Source organism: Rhinopithecus roxellana, chromosome 1 (genome assembly GCF_007565055.1).
Source record: "Rhinopithecus roxellana isolate Shanxi Qingling chromosome 1, ASM756505v1, whole genome shotgun sequence".
NCBI classification, from domain to species: domain Eukaryota; kingdom Metazoa; phylum Chordata; class Mammalia; order Primates; family Cercopithecidae; genus Rhinopithecus; species Rhinopithecus roxellana.
In genome coordinates this window covers 1,661,117-1,684,041 of record NC_044549.1, presented here as the reverse complement: position 1 = coordinate 1,684,041, position 22,925 = coordinate 1,661,117, and the positions used below count along the sequence as shown (strand labels likewise).

Here is a 22,925-nt window from a genome sequence, read left to right as displayed (position 1 = left end):
TTCCTATTTTCTTTTCTTTCTTAGCCTTTGATAGTTGGGGTCCATATATGCGCTTCACTCATCCCTTCTCCAATAACGGGTCCTGTTTTCAAGGGCATGGTCTTAAATTGTAAAATGGAGTTACGGTATATCCAAGAGGATAGGAAAATGAAGGAAATCTCACTCTACAACTTATTACTTATTTAGTTCTTTCTCTTTCTCCTATCTCTAGCACACTACCCTGAGAAGATACAGACCTGTCAGTTTCTCTGATCCTAGAAATGACATACACTGTGAATGAAATAAATTTGAAGACATTCCCAAGGAAAGGGCAGTTTTTCTTCCCAATATGGAATCCAGAACATTGGTTAGAAGTATTCTCACAGAACTGCTGCTTTACAGTACTTGTACTAGTTACATAAAGTATATTCAGCTACATTAGGAGTTAAATAGGCTTTGAAGGGTTAACAAAGAAATCAAATTTTATAGAACAGCATTTCTATGACAAATTATATCCTGAGTTCTAAATCGTCTATGACTTACCTATGAACTTTTACAATGTCATTCAATTACAAATTGAGAACTGTCTGCACACTCTTCATTTATTAACATTATATGAAGTGTATCTCCCTGTATCAGTTAACACAAAAGGGTAAATGTTGGTTCTTGGAAAACAAAATGAGTAAACTATTATTAAAGCTGAATTCATATTCAAGAGGAATTCAAATAGAATGCAATAAGGAAGAAAAACAACGAAAGAAAGGTACGTCTACAGCACCACCAGGGAGACTTTGGAGGAATTAGCTTGTGTTGTGTTTGTTCTTATCCCTGAAGAAGCACTGCTAAGCTATTTGAAGCTGCTTTCTCAGAGGGATTATCTCCTTCAATCTGTTTTAATCACAACTAAATGCTTTCAACTAGTATATACTGAGCTCAAATTAGAGAATCACATCCCCTAGATCTGTGTGATTTGTTTGAAAAAAAAGAAACACATTCACATACAAAGACACATTCTAGAAATTAAATTGTGATCTGTCATTGTTCAAGTTAAACAAAAAACATAAAAAGGTTATACTTTTAAACAACACAAAACAAGATCAATGGATATACAAAATACTATAAATGGAAATGATTTGGGGGTTGGCAGGTGATTTTCAGAAAGAAGCAAATGCATTCTTTAGAAATGGCTACATTTGAAGAAGATCACTACATTTAAAAATAAGTGATTTGATCAACAGAATGGTAAACTGAGCTACAATTCACAAATTTGGTAAGTATTTCTTGCTTATTTTGTGAGAGCTTCTGAGCTTCTAATAATCTTTATTACTGAAATTATTAATCACAAAATTCCCCACATTTACTCACTACTCCTCAAATTTTCCAAGTGTTCTCAAATAATGTGTTAACAAGTGAGTAATGTAACGAGAGAATTAGTCATTGACCAACTCCATTTATGACTAGAATGATTCCATTGGTTACATGGTTATTCCAGAAAAGCTATGAGGATGATAAAAAGTTCCAATTTTCATTCAGTGAGTATCTATCAGATCATACTAGGCACTAATTGCTATTTCCCTCAATAAAATGAACAACTGTTTTCTGAAATTAAAACTAAAGAAAAAAATCATTGGTTGCTCCAGGAAAGAATTATATTACTCTAGGATCTTCAATTCCATGGGAAAAACCACGTAACTCAAGGTGAAAGCATGGATCTTGGAACCAGGTTGTTTGCATGATACTATTTATCCTCTGAAACTGTTGTTAGAATTAGATGAGAATGTAATTTAATGCATACAACCAGTATGTGCCTAACAGTAACAGTTCATGTATATGTGAACCAAGTTTTAAACAAAAGATTATATAACAATAAACCAGGTGAGTTTTCTTTCTCAATTATCTCCACCCCCTAATTCCAAGAATTTGATGGCTATTTTATAACATCGATAGATTCACATTTTGCCCAAGATGCAGAGCTATCAAATAATTTTATGCTGACATCAGTTGCCTCCTGACAGCTCTAAGATATGAAATAACAAGCAGTCAATGTCAGTGCTCCTAAATCAAGCCCAGGGCCCCCATGGCACCAGACAGTAGCAGCTTGTTACTGCTAAGGAAATGTCAGTCCAGTCAAAGTGTGGCAGAATTGTCAAATCCCCAGTTGCGTCTGCTCTGGTATAACTAACGTTCTATAAGGTAACATTCATAAAGATATTGTTATGTTGCCAAAACCCTGAAGCAGAACAGCTAAGGTGACTCTCAGAGTTCAGAAAGTTGTTTGACTTCTTCAGTCATTGGAATTTCTCCCTCTAGTAAACAGGTTCATTTTCTTTCCTCTGTAGGCACAACATTCAGGATCAGATAGTATGTTTTTTTCCCTGAAAATGTTGTGAGTATTTGGATAGAGTCAGATGTTATGAATGTGATATCTGACTTTTGGTTTGCATTCACCAGAAATACTTATGAATCATTTCTTATTTCTAAAATATTCTTGTTTTTAAAATTACTTATGTCTGCCCCCTTACATCATAATTATACTTTAATTTCCTTCCACTTGGCAGTTACTCTGACATCCTGTTATTATCCATCCCTACTTACACATCCTGACTACGGAGAGAGTATCACTTACTTCTAAGGTGGCACACTGGCTGAATCTGAGGTTCTCGTTAGAGGTTTTCTACTTCCATTTAATTTTAAGACTTACAGGAAACACATGCTAGTTTAAAAATTCATTCTTGCTATCCCTGTAAAGTACAGTAGTATTTTGACTTGTGTTTCTACTTTTCCTACAACAAGACAACAGGTCTACTTTTATACTCGATGCTACAAAAAATAATGGAATATGTTGGCAGGTCACAGTCCTATTTTGCCAGTAAGTATCATTACGCACAGATGCAGTTTTTCATTACAGTTGGTAAAGACCTTTAGTAGCACTTAAGGGCTTCAATCTCACAGTGCTGTACAGTCATCAATCGGAGTTCCATCTTTTGAGTCCATGCTAGGAACACACATTCATCAACATACTGCAGTACCTGGATCTGATCTTAGGCTGACACTTAGAGTGAGTCCCCTGTGACTTTTATCATGGATACTGTGTTAAGATTAGAACTGGGTTATAGTCTGTGATCATTAATCTCAAGTCTCACGGTGGAGTGTCCCAAGCAGCAAATTGGGAGACCCTCTCGCCTTCTTCATACACCAGTGTTAAGAGAAATACTTACATCTGTGTTATAAATCAATCTGAATTTACACTCACAGAAACAAACATATGGGTTACATTTTCTTGAAATTACACATGGCTATAAAAATTGACCTTAAAAAAGTTCTTGGAAAAACATGTTTGGAATTTGATTGAACAAAAATATTTTTAAATATCTCAAGCTGTTTGGCAAATCTCAAATCAAATTGGCAAATCTCAAAAATGCCAAGTGATTTCCAAGCCTACTGAAAATACCCTTTGTCTTATGCATGAGCATTTCAAAGCTTGAAAATTGTGTGTGTGTGTGTGTGTGTGGTGTGTTTGTGTGTGTGTGTTTGTGTGTGATGAAGCAATGGGCTTTGTAACCATTTTCAGGAGTCTTATCTTTAATAGACAAGAATAGCATTGCCCAATTATCTAAGAAATTTGTTATCAGTATTGCAAACATTTATCAAATAGTGGTATAGCTCTATACACAAATACAGTCCAAAGGCATGTACTTGGTGTGATTAAATGATGATGAAGTCATTTGACACACATTTTCTCAAATAGCTTATGTTCTACAGAAAAGCTATTTTTCTCGGTTAATTTTGGAAGAAAGAACAGGTCAAAATGCAAATGTGCTATTCTATTAGCATTAGATTACAAACTTGATCTCATCCTATACCTGATATCAGGGTCTTGAGATAACTGTCATAAGATACAATTAAGGCTCAACTCAGGAGAGCAAGTATGAAAAGTCAACAGCAGGTGAGTATTGCCAAAGAAGGGTTAATGTGCTTGGAGCATGAAGGTCATAGTCCTGGGCAGTTGGAAATCCTTGAATGTGTAAAGGTGGGAGTGAACATGGGTGAGAGCCAGTGTGGGAAATATGTTTATGGGCATGGAGGGAGTGGGATAAAACACTATTTGATACAAGCAATTACATACACTTTTCTTTATAACTGTAATATATATGTTATATATAACATATATGTTATACCTATGTTCTTGTTTCATAATAAAGGTCTCAGAAACTAAAATATTCAAGAATGAAAATATCTATAAAATACAGCCCATCCAACCAAGTGTGGATATTATCTAAACAAGTTTCCATTTCTTTCCTGATATCCCATTTCCTTACTTACAGTTTGCCTAGGTCTTGGTCATCAATTTGCTACATTTCTTCTGACCTTGTGTCATGTTCCTTTATATTGTGAAATTTTGCCACCAAAAAATGTCTTAAGCATTGTATTAGACAAACACCACTCCCAATTAGGACTGACAACTTCCAACTGATTTCAGAATGCAACTAGAGCTTTTGAGTATGCTTAATTCTCCCATCACCAGATCTCTGTTGAAGCAAATTTTCTCAGTGATACTTCAAATTTGAGCGCCTCTTCATTACAGATCTCTTTCCAGTCATACAATATAGCGTCAAACATAATTCCTTCCAAGGAACACTGTGTTTGGCCAGAAGTCAAAGAAACACAAAAACATCATTTCATTCGGTTATTCTAGACTATCTTGTGTTTTGTGAATGAATCTTTTATTTATAAGATTATTCATAGTCATGTGTGGAGCCTGGGGATGCAAACCTTGTCTTCTCTCATTTGATTATGTATTATGGTATAAAACAGTGCCTGCTTAGGACTTGCTCCAGCAAAGTTATTAACAACAAGTCTCTCTCAGCTCTCTCCATTTAAGTCTTCCATACTTGAAGCCCTGTTATCTCCTGATTGCTCAGAACCACTTCCCATGGTCCTATCTGCATGGAAAATACCCGTGCACTGCGCCCAAACATTTGATCATTTACACTTATCTTCTGTACTTAACTGTCCTTTCGTCTGTCTCAAACAAAGGACCATCTGTTCTTGGTATGTTCCCTTAGTTTGTTATACATATTTCTATTAGCACTCGTCTCTTTGCTCTGTTCTCTGTTCACTTGCCTCTTGCCTGTCTTAGTTGTCTTCGTATTTCCCGCACATTGTCTAAATTATAGCACATTCTTGGCATTGCTTAAATCCTTTGCTAGTGGTTACATGAATGTGAACGAGTAAGTTCAAGTTAAAACTATAACACTTGACCAATCTCTATTGCCCTTTAAATTCTAATACTTAAATTTTAACTATCTAGTGAGTCTAACACCTCTCTCTAAAATTTTTCCAGTACAAAACTTTTCCTTTTTCTTTCTTTCTTTTTGTGAGACAGGGTCTCTGTCTCTGTCACCCAGGCTGGAGTGCAGTGGCATAATCACAGCTCACTGCAACCTCAAACTCTTGGGCTCAAGCGATCTTCCTATCTCAGCTGCCTAAGCAGCTGGAACCACAGGTATGCTACCACGCTTGGCTAATTTCTTATTTATTTTTTTTTTTGGAGATGGGGTCTCCCTATGTTGCCCAGGCAGATCTTGAATTCCTGGGTTCAAGTGATCCTCCCGCCTTGGCCACTCAAAGTGCTGGGTTTACAGGTATGAGCCATTGTGCCCAGCCTAATATATTTCTAATATACAGAGAAGTACAGCAAGCAATATGCCCACCACCCAAATTTATGTGATATTTTTTAAATTCCTTCATATTCCTTTGATAAATGATGAAAAAAATCTAGAACCCCTTTATTAACTATCTTGTTAGTCAACTAGAATCCTTTCATTTGGAATTGTGTATTGTATGTATGGGATTACTGAAGAACAAAATGAACAGTAAAGCACCTTGCCTACTTTGCATACCTAAAATTATGAATTTAATAACTAAAAAAAGATTTCTAAACTTTTTAGGAACCTTGATTTTAGTTGCAAGCCACATTCATTAAAATGTGTGATATATAAATTATACATATCAGATAATGTTTTAAAAAGAGATAATAAAAAGAAAGATTTTTAAAAAATTGCTTGTAATCTACAAGTGAAGTACCAGGTTTTGCCACTAGAGGGAAGCTACCTTCAAACGCAATAAAAGTTTTTTTTCCTTTTTTCTTTTTCTTTTTTTGCCTGTAGTTCAACAAGTCCTCTCCGTTGTCTGGTCAGATATTTGGCCAACATACAAATCAGTACCCTTCATCAACAATAAATGTAAAGACAATGTTTAATTAAATAAGAGTCCTTTTATTTCCTAAGAGCTAGAAAGAGAAACAAAGAACCATATAACTGGCAACTGCAATTTGCGTCCCTCTAGAGGCAAAAGGAAATCTATAATTTGCCTTGAGAAAGTGGGAAAAGATCAAGAGGCAAAGACAGAAGCAGCGCCAAAGTGCAATCTTATTCCTTTACCATCTGTCACAATCACTGTCATTCCCCAAAGGCCATGTTAAAAAATGAGACAAGAGAGGGCTCCTAAGAACTTGAAAATGGTCAGAGTTCTGAATCACACTGAAACATTAAAACTCAACAATACCAGCCAGCAATTGCTAGAAATCAAGAGTAAAAATGTCTTCCAGTGTAAGGCCACGGTGGGGAGAGGAGTTTTAAAACAAGAGGGTAAGAGAAAGAAAATGATCCCGACATAAGCCTTTAGAAATCTATTTCATGAATGGTGGCTTTATGTCTTGAAGTTTATTTACTTGGTGTATTGAATTAAAATATACAGCTGCAATTTCAAGAATTATACTGCCATGATTTGAACAGGTGAATTCATATTCCATGTGACAAATTTCAAATTGCTCAGCTGTTGTATACCAACAAAAATCAATCAGGCATACAATTGCAGTCGTAAGTCATGGATTGACCACGTTGCTATCTTTTTGGGTTCTTAGGCTCTCTACCACTTGGGGGCAGACTGAACAGCAACAGAAAAGGAGGAGCAATAGCATAAGCAACCTTCTCAACAGTCTCTAAGTGTGTTTTCAAACATAAGTGGGTGAATACAAGCCACTCAACATCCATTAAAATCTGTTTCACACATACCTGGACAATGCAGACATTATGATATAGTCAGAGATTCATTTGAATAATTTCATATTGAAGTTTTACATGAAAAAAAGGCATATTCTATATTGTCCTTCACCACCACTGTCCATTCCAAGCATTATTGATAATGGAAAAAGATACAAAAGAGTCTTCTTTGTTATTTTCCTTTCCTCTTTAGAGGCTTCAATTAAAGCTGTCTTACTTGTAGCACACTCAATTGTAGTATAAACTTTCCAGCCAACGGATCTCAAAAGGACAAATTCTAACGAACAAAGGCCTAGACTACTTAGATATTCAATGTTGTTCTGTCAATCAGCATGAGCAATTGGGTTATCAGTTTGCAGAAACTTTAAAAAGGCCCAAAGACAAATTCTAATCTTACTTAACAGGAGATTTCTGTATGCATGCCTCATCAGTGACTGAAGTCACTCTAATAAAAATCCTTATTCCTGGGCAAGGGAGATATTAAACAATACAGGATATAAAAGAACGATTAATTATTTATCCAGAGTTAGAATAATGTATGCATATAATGAACCAGAATTCTGTGACTTTATCTTTTACTTTCGTTAAATTCAAAGAATGAACTTCCTAACACCTGGCACATAAGCAATTAAGCTCATAATGGACTTGGCCATTGCCCATATTGTCAATATGGCAAGAGCAGATTAAAATGAAAAATAGAAACATAATTACTTTCCAGGTATTATATTATTGGGTAAGGAGCACAGACTAATCAAAATCATTGACTTGGTCATGCCTCTAGAAGACGGATCTGCCAGATTTAAATGGAGAAATATAGACTTTGATAGAAGATGGATTAGAACCATTGTCATCTAAGAAAAGAGTCTCAAATGCACGAAAGCAATCCTGATGACCTGAAGTACAATCATTTCATAGATAATATTACCTTGACATTGATTTATATAAAATGTTAACCATCTTTAATTTCTCAATCATAGTATGTAGTAGAGATCATTGGCTGGTTCACGGTAGCACTTACAACTTACAGGGCAATAACTATATCCTAGGCATTGTATTTAGGCATTCCACTTTACATGTATTATCTAATTTAGTACTTGACCTTATAAAGTCCTTATTTCATAGATGAGAATATTGAGGTTTAAGTAATTTGTGCTAAGCAGTTTGTGCAAGTGGTGGAGTCCTAGTTTGAATCAACCTCAGTTTTACTTTAAAATGCATAATTTTAATTTATATAGTCTCTTGCTAATTATGATTCTGGTTTGCTAATATTCCAGAACAGACATAATGGCAAACATAAATAATATAAATATTTGTATTCATAACGTCATCCATAATGGTAAAACAGGCCCCTGCAGCAGATGTTCCTAATGCAATATCTGTATTATTCTATTTTTTATTAATGGAACTAGAGTATTGGAAGAATACATAAGGTGACCAGTCATAACACTACATCACCGGCTGCGCGTGGTGGCTCAGGCCTGCCATCCCAGCACTGAGGCTGAGGTGGAGGATCACCGGAGGTCAGCGGTTGCAGACCAGCCGGGCCAACATGGCGAACCCCATCGCTACTAAAGCTACAAAATGGCGGGGGCCTGTGATTCCAGCTGCTCCGGAAGCTGAGGCACGATCATGGCTTGAACTCAGGGGGCGGAGCTTGCAGTGTGCGGAGACTATGCCGCCATACTCCAGCCTGGGCGACAGAGCCAGACCCTGCCTCAAAACAAATAATAAAGTAAAATTAACTACATCACCCCACCTTCTTCACAATGTAGGGCCTCGTATTAAAATGTTGGACAACTTCCTGCCTCCGTGCCCCAGCCCCCGAGCAGCCCCACCGAACCCCGCCGAACCCCGCCCGGGCCCCGCCGAACCCCGCCGAACCCCGCCGAACCCCGCCGAACCCCGCCGAACCCCGCCGAACCCCGAGCAGCCCCCGCCACCGCCTTGGAGCGGAAGATGGCTGTGCCACCCACGTAGGCGGATCTTGGCAAGTCTGCTGGGATGTCTTCACCAAGGGCTATGGATTGGCTTAACAAAGCTTGATTTGAAAACGAAATCTGAGGATGGACTGGAGTTCACAAGCTCAGGCTCAGCCAACACTGAGATCACCAAAGTGACGGGCAGTCTGGAATCCAAGCACAGACGGACGAGTGCGGCTTGAGGCCTACGGAGAAACGGAACCCCGACAACACACTAGGCACCGAGATGACCGTGGACTGAGGCTGACCTTTCCTTCATCCTTCTCACCTAACACTGGGGGGAAAATGCTAAAATCAAGACAGGGTACAAGCGGGAGCACATTGACCTGGGCTGTGACGTGGATTTCCACATTGCTGGGCCTTCCATCCGGGGTGCTCCAGTGCTGGGTTGCCGGGTTACAGGGCTGGCTGGCCGGCTACAGATGAATTTTGAGACTGCAAAGTCCTTCCTGAGTGACCCAGAGCAACTCTGCAGTTGGCTACAAGACTGAAGAATTCCAGCTGCACACTAATGTGAATGAGGGGACAGAGTTTGGTGGCTCCATTTCCCAGAAGGTGAACAAGAAGTTGGAGACCGCTGTCCATCTCGTCTGGACAGCAGAAATCAGTAACACGTGCTTCAGAATAACAGGCAAGTATCTGATTGACCCTCAAGCCTGCTTCTCGACTACAGTGAACAACTCCAGCCTGATAGGTTTAGGATACACTCAGACCCTAAAGCCAGGTATCAAACTGACACTGTCAGCTCTCCTGGATGGCAAGAACGTCAATGCTGGTGGCCACAAGCTTGGTCTAGGACTGAAATTTCAAGCATAAACGGATACTGTACAATTGTTTAATTTAAAACTATTTTGCAGCATAGCTACCTTCAGAATTTAGTGTATCTTTTAATGTTGTATGTCTGGGATGCAAGTATTGCTACATATATTAGACCGCCAGGTTAAAGATGATTCAGCTTTAAGATGTTACCCTTTCAGAGGGACAGAAGAAACGCATTTCCAAAAAAGGTACTTTCAGTGGTAGACTTGGGGGGAACTCGGTAGCCCCTTTGAGATGCCAAGTTTCTTTTTTATGTAGAAATGCCTTCAAGTGGTAGGTGATAATATGTAGGCACTTTGTAAATTCATAGTGAGTAAATGAATTAAATTATGATTTCCTGAGAATCGAACCTTGGTTTCCTAACCCTAATTGAAGAGAGACTCGCTGCTTGACAGTGTGTACAAACTCACGTGAATGAGACTTTTTAGACAGATCTTCATGACCTGTTCCCACCCCAGTTCATCGTGGTCACCTCTTTTACACTAAATGGTCTGCAGGGTGTGGTCACTGTTTCTTTTGTGCCATTTTGGGGTGGAGAAGGTGGATGTGATGAAGCCAGTAATTCAGGACTTATTCCTTCCTGTGTTGTGTTTTTTTTTTGCCCTTGCACCAGAGTAAGAAATAGCTTCTAGGAGCTCCAGCTATAAGCTTGGAAGAGTCTGTGTGATTGTAATCACATGGTGACAACAGTCAGAAGCTAAATTGGACTTCTTTTGTATTCTCATCAATTTGTTTTTTACCAATTTAATGGGTACATTCTAGAGTCTTCCATTTTGTGTGGAATTAGATCCTCCCCTTCAAATGCTGTAATTCACATCACTTACAGAAACTTGAATAAAGTATTGAAATCTCAAAAAAAAAAAAAAAATGCTGGGCAATAAGTTACAAGCAAAAAACCCTGGCTCTTTTTATCAGCCTCTTACCCTTTTGCCTTTTATCATTCTTTTCTTTCTTTTTTAAATCAGCTTTCTTAGTTGAATGTCATTCTTATTATTCCATACATAAGATGTTGTGCAAACCTTGCCATCCATGTAGCCAGTTACATTGGGAAGGCCGAGAAACTTGCCAAAACTTTGGAGGTATATATTCATAATTTGTATACAGCATTAACTTTCAAAAATCTTTTACTAGCAGTTGAATAAAATTCCTAACTGATAACAGCACAGTTTTAAAAAAATGTGAGTGAAGGGATTAGAGGATATGAATTCAAAGTCACTTCTAGCTTTCAAATTTAATGATTTTATTTGATTAAGCATCTCAAAGTTGAGAGACGAACGAATCAACTTCACAAGCATTTACTGTTTGGTCCAACACTGTAAAATTTGATTAAGTAAAGCCCAGACTTGTTGGAATTCATCACACAATGCCATTCACCCTCAGACCTTGTAACTCAAATATGTGAGAGTAGATTGATCTGATAAAAATCAATGTGGTCTAAATAATGAAATTTAATTTCCATTTAAAATTGTGTGCTTGTTTATATATAGTTACACTTACCATGCTTCTATTTATGTCGTTATTCTAAGACTGTTCTGCAAATAAGACCTTTGTGTAGTTCCAAGTTCATATTATTAGTTTGCAAAAGGTTGATTTTTGTTTCCTCCATTGTACAGAGAAGGAAACTGAGGCTTTGAAGACATTAAGGCACTTCCGGGATCACAGTAATGTGATCCAGCTTTCTTCTCCCTATACCGCATTGTTTTATTTTCACTTTTTTTATTATTCAGAATATTCATGAACTTAAACAATACTAATTTTGCTAATGAGATAAATACAAACCAAAAATAAGTTTATTTTTCACAAGACAATCCCTACCCACATTCCTTACAGCAGTTATATGGGACAACCTTGCTCTATGATGAACTGAATGAAACAATTTTGGGAAATAATTTTCTCTCTCTCTGCCCTCCCACCCTCAATGGCTTGATATATAATGCCTTGTGTACAGTCTTGTCAAAATACAAGAAATAGATGATATATTTTCTAACACTTCCCTGTCAACCCTATGATGTTAGAATTCTGTGATTCACAGTCTATTCTCTGGTATATTTGTAAAATGACATGCAAGACACAGAAGCTGTTAGTCTTGGAGTCACAGAACATCTCCCGGAACAGCCTGATAGCAGAATCTCATGCATAAATTGTAATCCTGTTGAATCAATGTTATAATTATGAGTCTTAGTAACTAATGACATAATCACTAGTGTTGGTTTTGACTTAAGATAAAACACCTTAAAACAAAAACACATCAATAACACGTAAAAGAGAACTCTGCTTAAAGAAGAAGGCCAAATGCTAGATGCAATTCTTTAAAAAGGCAATAACTAAAATATGGAGTCAAGTCAGCATGTAGACTAAGTAAGATGGGTAGCAATGGAATCTAAGTTGGGGTTTTCAATTTGCAGGTGGTATATGGATAATCATTTTCAGTGCTTGCCGAATGTTTGTGGTGGGCTCCCCCCCTCCAGAAACATGGCTAGATTGCCTTCTGACTTCTTTGTGGTTGTGTGTGGTATGTGACTTGTAACCTATGAGTTGTAACAGAATATGGCATGCATTACTATGGGCTGAGGGATTTATGTTGTTACAAAAACTTCCAGAACTCTCCTTTCCCTCAGCCACTATCACCAGGGTGTCGGCATTCCTTCACCCTGGATACTGAAGGAAAGTCAACACTTATGCCAGAGCAAGGCCCCGGCCAAACTGAAATAGGCATGTAGCCCAAGGACTGATAGACCTTAGACCTTTTTTAAAAAAGTTTGCTTTTAAAAACAGTGATCCTTCCTGGGCACGGTGGCTCACACTGTAATCCTAGCACTTTGGGAGGCCGAGGCAGGCAGATTACCTGAGGTCAGGAGTTTGAGATCAGCATGACCAATGTGGAGAAACCCCATCTCTACCAAAAATCCAAAATCAGCCGGGCGTGGTGGTGCACGCCTGTAATCCCAGCTACTCGGGAGGCTGAGGCAGGAGAATTGCTTGAACCCAGGAGGCAGAGGTTGTGGTGAGCCGAGATTGCAACATTGCACTCTAGCCTGGGTGACAAGAGCGAGACTCTGGCTCAAAAACAAACAAACCAAAAAACACAAAACAAAATAAAACAAAAAAACACTGATCTAGAGACTGAGAATGGTTGGGGAAGGTAGGGATAGGAAGAGATTTGTGAAAAAATAAAGAATTACAGCTAGATATGAGGAATAAGTTCTAGTATTCTATACCACCACGGGATGACTATAGTCAACAATAATACACTATATAATTTCAGATAGTTAGAAGGACCATACGGAATACTCCCAACACAAAGAAATGATTAATGTTTGAAATGATAGATACGCTAATTACCCTGATTACTGCGTATTACATGTATCAAAACATTATTATATGCCTCACAAATATGTACAATTGTTATGTATCAATTAAAAAATTAAATGGAACAACCACTGCATATTATATGTATCAAAACATTATTATATACCTCGCAAATATGTACAATTGTTATGTATCAATTAAAAAATTAAATGGAAAAAACACTGAAATTTGGGGACTGTTTGTTAACACAGCATCCCTTACCCATCCTGAGTGATGAAATAAAAATTGGTACTTGAAATAACAAATGGCTTTATCTTGTCCCTTTCATCTTTATCTGATGGAAAGTGGAGTAGGCTACAAGAAGCATTTTCTTTTATGGATACAGCTGCTAGGTTCCAATTAGAAATTTTAAGAAATGAAGATAAGCTTTGTATTATCAGCTATGAAATTCAGCATGAGTCTAAAAGTCAACAGAAAAGGTAAATAAAGGTGATAGATTGTTAGATTTGGTGATAATTAAGATTTCTGAATTTTTAAACTGTGTGTTGCATAATTTCCAGGAGTAGCTGCCATCTTGAATTCTGACATGTATGTCTCTATTCACTCTCATGGTAGAGGAGGACTGTTTTCTCTTTGCTCAAGTTAGACATTTTCACTCACCAATAGTGCAAACTATGTGTACCCTTCACTCAAGACAGTTAAAGTTTAGGAAAATATGTAGTCATTAAACTCTTCAATTTGCCAGAGGGATCTTTATGGCCTAAGAATGAAAACGATAAATTATCTGACTTGTCTAGTCACACTCACTCAAAAATCTTTAAAAATATATAGGTTTCTATTTTCTACATTAGATATTACTACTTCCGTATTGGTTTATGTGTGAATTGAAAGGTAAGACAAAAAATAAACATTAAAACACCCTCATTCACCTTCTCTTGTGTCCTTGCTTAGATACAGCCATGGGAGATTTTTTGTTTTTTTAAAGGCACTTATAAAACTGATTTCATAAAATGCTTCCAAATAATACACGGAAAACTCATCGTTTGCCAACAATACATGAATGATACGATACAAGATGGAGAGGAAAACCTTAAAGCCACTGACTGGTCATTTTGAAAGTTATCCAGATATGCGATCACAAAAATACTCAGTCAACAAAACTTCTGCCTGTTTTTATTTATGGAGTATCAGGTGTTAGATACCAAAATAAGCTGAAAAACATCTGGAATTCAACTGGCTGTCACATATATATGCTCAAGAAGGATAAAAACTTAACAAGTTTTAAAATGTTCTGAATCATTTGTGTTTTTCTTTTTCGAGACGGAGTCTTGCTCTGTCGCCCAGGCTGGAGTGCAGTGGGGTGATCTCAGCTCACTGCAACCTCTGCCTCCCAGGTTCAAGCAATTCTCCCTCAGCCTCCCCAGTAGCTGGGATTACAGGCACGCACCACCACACCTAGCTATCTTTATATTTTTAGTAGAGACGGGATTTCACCATGTTAGTCTGTCTGGTCTTCAACTCCTGACCTCAAGTGATCTGACCACCTCGGCCTCTCAAAGTGTTGGGATTACAGGCGTGACCCACTGCACCCAGCCCTGAGTCATTTGTTTTGAGTGATGTATTAAAAGATGAAAGAATGAGACAGGTGTGTACTAGAAACAAATGAGAGATCAGTGATCCACATTAAAGCATATCCTACTAACATACAACAAGAACCCTGAGAAGTTAAGATTCAGTACTTTTCAAGTGAACCCGGTTAAATCCCCACTTCCTGTAAATCATGACGCTGTATGGGAACTTTAATGTCACACTGAATCCTTTTTGTTCTTAATCACTGACCTAGTGGTTTCAAAACATTTTCAGCAATTATATTCTCACCAAAGATCATGATGATAGGATGGTCTTAGCATTAGATCTTAGATGAGTTAAGAGCAAAACAGTAGAAGCCAAATAGCCACATATATTTCTAATTGACTAAATCTTTTAAAATCTAGTTTTGCAAAAATACAGTTTATCTGTGGAATCTGACAAATCATGTATAAGACATATCTGATTGGAGCTACCAAAAGCACCAGGGTATTTCTAGTGCACATACAACAGCATAGTATTGTTGGAAATACCTGATGTATGCAGTTTTGTGGCCTTTAGCAAAAACCAGAAACAAAGCTATGAAGAATGACAAGCACAAATTATAACCCAGTCAACTAATGAGAAAAAGAAAACGTTAGAAATGAATACATATATTGGGGTAAATCTCCTATTACCAAAATTGATTTTTCCATGCATTTTAGATTTTGTTTTGATTACATAAATTAAGTGAGTCAGAAAATAAATTTAAATCTGCCCACAAAAATTCATAATAAAATGTATAGTGGATTACTTCTGCTATGACATTTCAATTCACTCATCAGAAGACATCTGATTACTCATGAGGGCTTATATTACATTAGCCTCCTCACTCATGACAAAAAGGCTGTATTAGACCTAATCCATTATGGAGTTTCTGTTCTTTTAATTTTTTTTTTTTTCACTTAAAGTTCATCATTACTATCCACACTGAATTCTATATTAAATAGTAATTCTGTATTTAAATAGACATTGTTTTGGCAAATCTTGGTCTTATAGGGTTGTTCTAAATTATGTTTCACCTATTAGGATATTGGATAACTGTTCTGAAAAACAGGGCTTGATTCTTAAGAGAAACAAGATAATGAAGCTTTGCACAATACCATTTAATTTTGAGACATCTCAACTGGGAAGAAATGCACAATTTTTCTGAAAGACACAATTGCTCTCTCTGGAAATTAGTATCTTTCTTTTTCTCTAGAACCAGATTTCAACTGAACTTCAAGACAAATAGACACAAGATAAATCTTTTCTTATATATCCTCAATTGCAGGAATTTTATACTCCAAACAGAATTAGATCCATTGCCTTGCTTTCTTATCTGCTTTAGGGTTCTCAAGACACAGGAATTCATTTCTCCTGAAATGGGTCTTCAAAAACATCTTTCTCAATTTAATTTCTCACAGGTTCTCAATTGGCTGCAACATTCAATTTGAAGGTGTAGAGATTTACTTTTATCCAAGACTTTTTTTAGATACCATCAGACTACAAATAGGGACTAAATTGTATTAATGTTAGAGTTAGCTTTTTAAAGACAATTTCACAATAAACAGGCTCTTAATTTGAGTTTATGTGTACATAAAATTTGATTTGTGATCCATTAAAGGAAATTTAAAATAAGAGGAAATTTTCCTCTTTCAGTCACTGAAACCCTAGGAGGGGATATAATTTTGAATGAAGAATATCTGCATGGCCATGTCAGACAGTACATAGAAAACAAACTTGAAGCCTTTAAACCTTTTTAGTGGAAGAAAGAGCTACTGTCTAACTACCGCTTGCTTTCCATTTTCAGTTACTATGAATTACATGCAGGACGATTTTACATTAAGGAATGAAGGAAATCACTTGTGGCATTAATTTGTTTTAAGCCTTACTGTTACTGTTTTACAAGTACCACTGCTTTAAAAATCAGTCATCTCCCTATGGACTGCTCAACAGTATCACAGACACAAATGTGGTTCTCGCTGATGTAAATGTCTGATTCCTCTTGGATTGTGCAGAGAAACATTTCAGCTAGGTCAGTGTCTCTGAAGAAAAGAAAGATGATATTTTGCCTTTTGCAGACAGGGCAGTTGCCATCACTCATCTGGGAAGAGAGCTAAAAACACTGGACCAGAGATGAATCTGAGAGCCAAGCTCTTAGGAGTAGTGTTGCCAGATAAGCACATTTAATACAAGTGTTTTCATGTACTAAACTTGGCAATCCTAATGATGAGACTTTCATTATCACTCAGTGGCTTCTTCCAGGAGAATCTGAATGAAGAAATCTCTCCATAAGCATGAAGGCACATTATAGATAATCAATGGATAGAAGCTCTTTTTCAGTCCCTCCGGATGGAAACACCAGAATCTAGGTAGAACCAACTACAAAAGGATACTTCCCATTTTTTCTTCGAGTTGGTATCACAGGCTGCATTTCTCCTAAATCCTCTAAATCTGCTTTTGAGATGGATAATTAAGCACATAAACATATTTCTGTGAATTGTGTATTTACATATTTATGTATTGTGAGTATATAAATGTAAGGCTTAATAACAACTGACATTTATTAGAATATATATGAAAGTAAAGGAAAAGGAAAATAAATTATGTTTTCTTAGATTTTAAACCAGGGGTTCTCAGTCCTAGCTATAAATTGAAATTACCTGGGATTTAAACAAAACAAAATAAGACAAACAAAATAAATAGCCAAATCTCAGCCCCATAATATGGGTACCTATGCCCATCATTAGTAGAGTCAGAATTAGTAGAGTCGGAATTCGAATCCAATGTTCATTTAAACTCTTGATTTATGGTGGAGAAAATATTGGACTAAAAGTTTTGGATCAAGACTGAACCTTGGTCAGGTCTTAATCTTGACCTTGGATTAAATCCCAGACCAACCATTTTCTATATGTACATCTATATAGTCAGTTATTTAACTTCTCTAAGTACAAGTCAGAACCTGAGAGAAATACAGTTCTCTAAGAATTAGTTAGAATCTGAGAGAAATACAGTATGTTCAAGTAACCTACAAATTCTGTGCATAAATATATGCATTTTAGATTTTGGAAAGCTATGAAATTCCCCGGCCCCACTCGTTTCACTGAAGTTGATAAGTGGTGATTACTCTAGTATATGTCATAGCTCTATAAAGTTATGAAACCACAAGAATGCTCAGAAATGGTATTATTTAAATTTTTCAACATATATTTTAGTATTTATGTCTAGTATCCCGCATCCATGCTCCAGTTTTTCCTCCCAGGGCCTCTTCTATGAGTCTATTTGGATACATCCAGCGTCACTGACACAACATTCAGAGTCCTAGGCCACTTAGGAAGTCTACGTTCTTTCTCCCACGTGGACTAATGCCTAGGCTCCCCTGAACTCCTGACTATGCCCTTGGTTTACCTTTTATTACGCTTCTATTCATGTATCACTAGAAAACTGATGAAGATATTGTGAGTCAGAATGCCAAGAAGCCCAGGGAATCCAGATGAGCTCTTCCTGCCTGCACAGAACAAGACTAAATATCTGGCTTAGACTTGTTATCTCTCACATGAACAGAACGATTGCTGCATTTTCCAAAAATCTTAAAATTAATATTTAAATTTAACTCTCCTTATATGCAGATTTAATTTGTAAACTTTGTATAAAGGCAATTTAGTTAAAAAAAAAAAAAAGGAAATATCTCCTTTCATCAAGGTAAAAACTCATCTACCCAACTCATATATTGTCAATATTTTTAATATAATTCAGGTTGTTTCTAGAAGAAATTTCACTTTTCCTAGATTTGACAAAAATATCCACCACTCCTACTTTTTTTTTATTTTTTTGAGATGAGTTTCTGTTGCTCAGGCTGGAGTGCAGTGGTGCGATCTCAGCTCACTGCAACCACCGCTTTGTGGGTTCCAGCGATTCTCCTGCCTTAGCCTCCAGAGTATGAGTAGCTGGTGTGATCTTAGCTCACTGCAACCACCACCTCGTGGGTTCAAGTGATTCTCCCACCTTAGCCTCCCGAGTAGCTGGCATTACAGGCACCCACCACCACGCTCAGCTACTTTTTCTATTTTCAGTACAGATGGTGTTTTGCTATGTTGGCCAGGCTGGTATTGAACTCCTGACCTCAAGTGATCCACCAGCCTCAGCCTCCCAAAGCGCTGGGATTACAGGTGTGAGCTACCGCACCTTGCCCCCACTCCTGCTTTTTTGAAAAGCCTGATAAGTAGCATAAAGAATGGCAGGCCTTCGGGAAGAAGCCAGAAATGGGAGCCATGGGTAAGGTTGCCAGTAGACTGTTTAAAGAAACATGTTTTTGGTGATATTTTGGATTGCTCAGTTCACTGCAGCCATGTACTTCGACTTTATCCGCTTCACCCCTGCATGCTTTTGTGTTTGCAGTCCCTTAGCCAAGACAGTAAACTCTACTTTAAAATAACTAGCTTAATTTCTAGAAAATGTTATCTAATGTATAATTTTCCAATATTATCTAAAAGTAATATTAGTGTTAGGTTACATGGTTCCAACAAAATAAATAATTCTTTTTGGTCACAGACAACTCACCAGTTTGGCATCTCCTTATCTTTTTCATACCACCCATCAACATAAATTAACGAGGCCAGGATGCATTCATGAGTCACCTGATTTCTTATCCAATGACGTTTATAGATCACAAGCACTAGAAAGTACCCTGTTTCTCAGAGAGCTATGTTCTACATGTTAAAGGCTGCAATTGTTCTGTGAAATATTTTAAGGTGACAAGGTATCTATTTGGCTTTGGGAAAGAGGTGGCAAGAATGCATTATTAAATTGTTTGAAGATAACTAGAATGAAAAATGAAATTGTATATTGTCAGATGCAAAGATAATGCCTTTTGTAAACAATGCTTTTGTTTCTAAAGGAAGCAAAACACTATTAGCATGACATTTAATTTTCAATTTAAGAATTCTAGAAAAAAATGTTGGGGTGATTAAAAACAAAAGTTCTAAGATTACATAGTCCTCTGATTTACTAAGCTGTGGGATATAAATGAATATTTTTTATTGTAGAATCATAGCAGAAAGATAACTTTCTCCCATATATGAACTGACATAAGTTTTATGTTATGTGGTATATGTCTCCATCTTTTTAGACAATGATTTTATTTCAAAATTCAATTTGGTTTCTAGAAAATGGTTCACTGGTCTATTAGTGAACTTACCTCTTTAAGAAAGGGTCACGCAGGATTTTTAAAAATATGTGTTTAACAGAAGCTAAGATTTTGCTATAGAAGAAACACTTTTGTTGCATTTTACAATTTAATGAGATATATTTCATCAAATTAACCATCATAGTTTATATTTTTGAGTTTATACATTTGCATTGCTTTGCCCAAATAATTGAATGCTTTAAAAAGGTGTATATGAATTCATAGTTTATTAATAGAATTGTATTTCACATGTAATTGAAAAAAGAGTTTTCAATTAAAAGAAACCATGTGAGAGATTTGTAAAAGGGAGTTTTTATCCAATTAGAAAAAATAATGTTTCAAAAATTTTAAACAAGATTATTTAAACATTCAAGACTTACATAAATATGTCATTGATTACTGAATATATGAATACATTGTAATAAATTTACTATTTGATCAAATTTCAAAACTAAGATAAAACATTTATTATCATTCAATATTTAAGTGAGTTTTCTTTCTATTGTTACTTTTTAAAAGAAGAGGAAAAAATAGAATGTTCTAATTATTTCCTAAACTGAAAATATTTTTGTATCTCTAGATTTGTTATTTTTGTCTATATATCAATAAAGAAACTACCTGAAATCAGTATATATTACAGAAAATCTACAAAAGAAGAAAAGGGCATAGACAGACAGACATATTAATCCTTATGTAGATACTCAGGTTCACTCTTGTTCAAATGTTAGAAAGCTCATTTCATACTCCATCTGGAGAACGTTGAATACATTTACATTTTTAGTGCTGTTGTCCCATGAAAGAAGTCTAATTATTTTTCAAAATTCAAAGATTTTTTTAGTTTGTTTTGTTTTCCTTTTTTTGTGACTTGCACTTTGGCAAATGACAAAATTGGTGTAGAACTTGGAGGAAAGGTGCTACTCTTCAGGCTGAGAAGGCTTCCTTCCACAAGCTTTAATTTAATTTTGACAATGCCCATGCGAACATGGACAAATTCACAGATTTTAATTTAATGCTTCAGAGTCTCAGATAAAGGGGGGACAGACAATATCTCAACACTATAGACTGTATCCTTCTGTCCTTTTTACATCCCACCTGAGAACACCATCCCCAAATGTGTCAGCTTAGAGTGCTGATGTATTGCTGTGCATGGCACATTCTGGGACCTGGAGATGTAGGCAACCTTCAGTTTCATAGTCTCACACTCAGAAAAAGCAATCAGAGTGATTTGCTGGGAAATAGAGTGAAGAATGCTACCAAAAGGGCAGTTGAAATCCCTTGTTTTGCCCTCCTTTATGACTGCAAAGGCAATGTTTAAAAATTCCACATTGACAATAAGGTGTTTCTTGTACATTTTAACAGCCACACTTGAAGATTATTTATTTTTCAAATGTTACAAAACAAGAGTAAAAATCTCCCTAAAATAAAAGTAAAATAGCCTTCTGCTTTTATTGAGCAACTCTTCAAATATAATTGTACCTAAATTAACTCATTGAGGCCAACAAATAGAGTCCTTATTGAGCAAATAAATATTCCCAAAGGGGTCAAAGGGGTTGAAAGTAGGTTCTTTTAAATACCAGTCACAATAAAGACCAAAGAGAAATAAGTAATGCAGTACAGAGAACTGCACCTGATCATTTTTAGCATAAAATACTGCAGACTTACAAACGCATTTATCAAAACCGCAGCTTACCTACGTATGCTCTCCTGAACTGACACCTCACAAGCAAATTTACTCCCCCTCCAAGAACAATCTGCTAAGCACAATACATAGATACACACACTATATCTATCACGCTGTTATTCGACCAGAAAGGATCACATTTTCTAATACAAATAAAGTGGAAATGGTTCTTCCAATTTAAGGTCCATAAAACACTTATTAAAGATAAAAGCAGGTTATTTAGCAATATTGCCCTTCGTGAGATGCAGTATGTGCCACAGAATGAAATAGAAATTTCAGTGATGGAAAATCATTCTCCTTCCCTCTTGATAGTATAATAACCTTTTAAATCATGTTTGACATTTGTAAGCTGAGTGAGCTGGCAGCCCTGAAAAGCCTATGCAGTAATATATGTGGCAAACCCTTTCTGGAGCAGTAATCGCATTGCTGTGTCTAATGGCTCTCACTTCATGTGGCCGACTGGGCCCCAAGAGACTGATTTGACTCTGCCTTTCTCAAGCCATTGGTTGCTAATGTTCCCTATTATGAGGAAAGCAGAAACGTGCCCTCAGGCAATGGCCACTCTGCTAGAGGTTCAACCACCAGCCAACCTTCTGCTGAGCTTTTTTTGTTTTAAACTATTAAATATGCACATGCGTTATACAAAAGGGGTTCTTTGTGCTTCAAACCAACAATATGACAGCGATATTTACTCTGCTCCAATTGCTAATCTGACAAGCTCCATCTGGTAAGCAGACCCTTTATCTTCTCATCACCCTAAATCTCTGAAGGAAAGTGGACACTAGCGGCATATGTCCATGGCTGGTCCTTATGCTTAATGAGGTAGAATATTTATAGGTTGAAACTTTAAGGACACCTAGGAGATGTGTTAGTTGATGTTGAGAAAGAAAGCTATCCCACTAAAGAGGGCTACACGAGTCTATTTTCTGTCACACCACATTTCATTTGCAAAGGAAGCCCAGTACCACTTCTTACAAAGGTGAAGTTGAAATGTGATTTTTCTCAAAATGTTTAATAATCCTAAAGAGCCACCTTCAATGTCCCCAGATAAATTTCTTCTTATCCCTAGCACTTGCATATATATATATATAAAATATTTCATTGTCAGATAAAGATTGAATATATTCAAGATGTACATGATGATTTTATTTTTATGTATACACACACATTGTGTAATGATGAATACAATTGAATTAATTAATGCAACCATCACCACCCATTATGTACAAAATATGGTCAAAGTGTACAAACTCAGTTATAACATACCCTTATATTTTAATTGCCTTATCTTTATTCCCTAC

The 22,925-nt window shown here is 36.6% G+C and overlaps 1 protein-coding gene and 1 pseudogene across 1 annotated transcript in view; one reads left to right on the top strand and one right to left on the bottom strand.

The window, feature by feature from the left end:
• ROBO2 (roundabout guidance receptor 2) overlaps positions 1-22,925 on the bottom strand; it is a 615,454-nt gene that overhangs the window by 341,799 nt on the left and 250,730 nt on the right. The gene's annotated exons all lie outside the window — the stretch shown is intronic.
• Positions 9,000-9,838, top strand: LOC104660740 (annotated as a pseudogene).